Here is a 3259-nt window from a genome sequence, read left to right as displayed (position 1 = left end):
GGGTTATTGTTGTTGTTTCCACATTTAAAATTACCTTGATCCTCAGCCTTCAAAGATGGATATTTTCGTTTCGTTTGGTTTTACTGCTAACTTTTCACACTTATGTCAATAACAGAACTTGCGATCTGAGTATCATATGTATTATTAATGTGCTTTTTTTGGTAGTTTTTGGCTGTTGACCAATGAATCGAGCGGTGAAAACAGGTTGTTGTAGTCAAGGTATATTTTGTGTTACCAGTTTCCTGTGGTTTGGATTAGGGAAAAACCATGTCTCCAATATGCATAGCTTGCTATTTTTTGTCGCTATGCTTCCAATGCAAGGCGTCGAATGGCGTATCCGTGTGGTTTGGGGCGGAAAATTGTGGGTTTGATTTTTCTACCTAGAACCTCTGCTCTGCTGTCTTTATTCTTATCGAACGTCTAAAAAACAAACACCTACACAGTCCACATATTTTCAAACTTGGCCTTTAATCAAACCGGGTGTCAGCTTACAGGATTAACTTAATCTTTGCATTGGCAAAGATCCCTTGACTTTAGGGAAGGTACGTTTATTACTGAGAGGGGAGGGCTGGAGCCCTAGAGGGGAGGGCTGGAGCCTGAGAGGGGAGGGTGGAACCTGAGAGGGGAGGGTCATTAATCAAATTTGCAAGCTAAGGGGAGGGTCACATCTTTCACTTAAAGTTATTAGGGGAGAGTCATCCTATTAAACTTTAAATTCCACCCTATAAACTTTAAGAACATAATTTGATGCTTTCTTGATCTTTAATTTTACACGTGAAAACTGAATTATCTCAATTGATTATCATCAGCAAGTAGCTATGTATGTATAAGTACTCAGCAGTAGAAAATCACTATTTTCAGTGTAATTGATAACACATCTCTACCATGGTAAAATTTTGCAAGTTATCTTAAAATCAATACGAGCAAGTTTATAAAAATCCTTAAAAGCAGGAGCCTATTACGAGTAATGGGCTCCTGTTAAAAGTTAATCTGAGCCCACGAGACAAAGTTGTAATTCAAAAGGACGCTTTCGCTTGGAGTTTATGGGGGAAAGGAAGCGTCAATGGGAATTGCATCAATCACGGTGGCGAAGATAAAGAAAAAGGTTTCCTTTATTACATCTGGCAATCTGGCCGCCGTAGGGAAATACATTCGTGAAAGTTTCCAAGTTAACTCTCATGACTCAAGTACGATTACGAATAACAAGAATGGGCTGTCGAAAGTAAAGGATAAGATAGAGAAGCTTATCTGCAGGGTTAGGGTTAGGAGACGTTAATTTCCCACGCACGAGATTACTGTGTGGTGGATGTCCTCCCGTGGGTGGAATGGGTGGGTGTGGGCCCTGATAAGCCTCTATGGGGAGTGGTCAATTAACCTATGTATGTATGTATGTATGTATGTATGTATGTATGTATGTATGTATGTATGTATGTATGTATGTATCTGTTAGGTCAAAGAGCACGATAATGTGCTATTCGTGCCTGATGGGATTAAGCTGAAACCTGGATTCCAGGCAAAGCACAATGCTAATCAGGATTTCTTAAAAGATCTTTATTCAGCAAAATCTACAGTAAACAACTGAGCTCAGTGTTGGAGAATGCACTTAGAAGAGTTGAGAGGATTTGTCCTCACGGATGAAGAAGCAAAATCGCCGAAAAGCTGAGAAACAAGAAACCAGAAGGTATTCAGAAAATGAAGAAGCAATCGAAGTAATAAGGGACAACGAGGATTATGTAATTGACAATGATGATCTCATTGTTTCGGCAATCGCAAACATGAAAGCCTTTGAGATGAGATATTTGTCATCAATTCTTGACAATATTCCAGCCACAACACCCTCAGTACATTCAATAAAACGCTTCCTCTCGCCCCAATGTCGAAAAATATTTGAAAGCATTCAAGAAAATCATTGTGATCATGAAGATAGTTCGAGCGATACCGATGAATAATTATACGGACCCGGACTAGACATGGGACTACTGTGCTCCTTGAATATCTGTGTAAATGTATAATTAGTATATACACACTCAGTGATCTTGGCGTTTCAAGCAATCTGATTGGTTCGCTATCTCGGGCTTATCAACAATGTACACCTCCGAGCGAGTGGATAATGTGAAAAACAAAATGGTGGGCGTAAACTCGCGTTTCGCTAAAGTTTCAGGAGCAGAAATTGCCTTTAAATGGCTTCCTTTTAATTTTGTCGAGATCACATCGTGTGTATACTAAAACAATTATTCTTTTCAATCTCGGTGAATAGTAGCTTTCGGGAATATTTACCGAGCCGCTTCGCGGCTCGGTAAATATTTAGCCACTATTCACCTCGATTTCAAAGAATAATTGTTAATTGTATAATGTTAACAATCAAGAACGTGTGAATTTATATTCATACAATAGGCCATTTTACCAGTTGTGTACTTAGTTGCCAAGCCTTTGATTCAGAGTGAGGCTAAAGGTGACCTTGTTGTGATAGAGAGCTGTATCTAGTTAGCATGATAACCAAGTGATTTACATTTGAAAGGCAGCAAGGTTTTTATCATAACAAGGTCACCCCTAGCTTCACTCCCATTCAAAGGCTTGGCAACCAAGCACACAACTGTAAAATGGACTATTTAATACTGTAGCCTAGTGCACGTGCCGAAAAGAAAAACATCGTACGTTCTCAATCAAATGCTACACTTGAAATCAAAATTAGCTATGCAGTTTTTGTTTAATATTAAAATGTGACTTGAATATTTCATGACTTTTGCGAGCCCTGCATGTTCGAAATTCATGCTGCGTATATTTGACTGCTGAGAGAAAAATTATCTTTACTATATTTATATAGGGATGGGGGGGGGAAGTTATGAGTATTGTTGGTACTTTCCTGGGGAGGGTCATAACTTTAGTTTTAAAATAACTGGGAAGGGTCTAACATTTTTTGGCAAAAATTGTTCCGTGAATTCTCCAGCCTCCCGGTTAGCTCAATGGATAGAGCGCTGGACTGTAGTGCGGGAGGTCGAGGGTTCGAGCCCCGGCCGGACCAACACTCAAGGTCTTAAAATAATTGAGAAGAATTTGCTACCTTTCTATAACATCAAGAAATGGTTAGATATTCTAGTCTTCTCGGATAGGGACGAATAAATGGAGGTCCCGTCTCCTGCAGGGTTGGGGCAGGAGACGTTAATTTCCCACACACGAGATTACTGTGTGATGGATGTCTTCCCCTGGGGTGGGATGGGTGGGTTAGGACAGCAGGTCCACATCAGCTATTACAGCTGCC

Source organism: Stylophora pistillata, chromosome 9 (assembly GCF_964205215.1).
Source record: "Stylophora pistillata chromosome 9, jaStyPist1.2, whole genome shotgun sequence".
Taxonomy (NCBI): Eukaryota; Metazoa; Cnidaria; class Anthozoa; order Scleractinia; family Pocilloporidae; genus Stylophora; species Stylophora pistillata.
Note: the sequence above shows the minus strand (reverse complement) of the source record.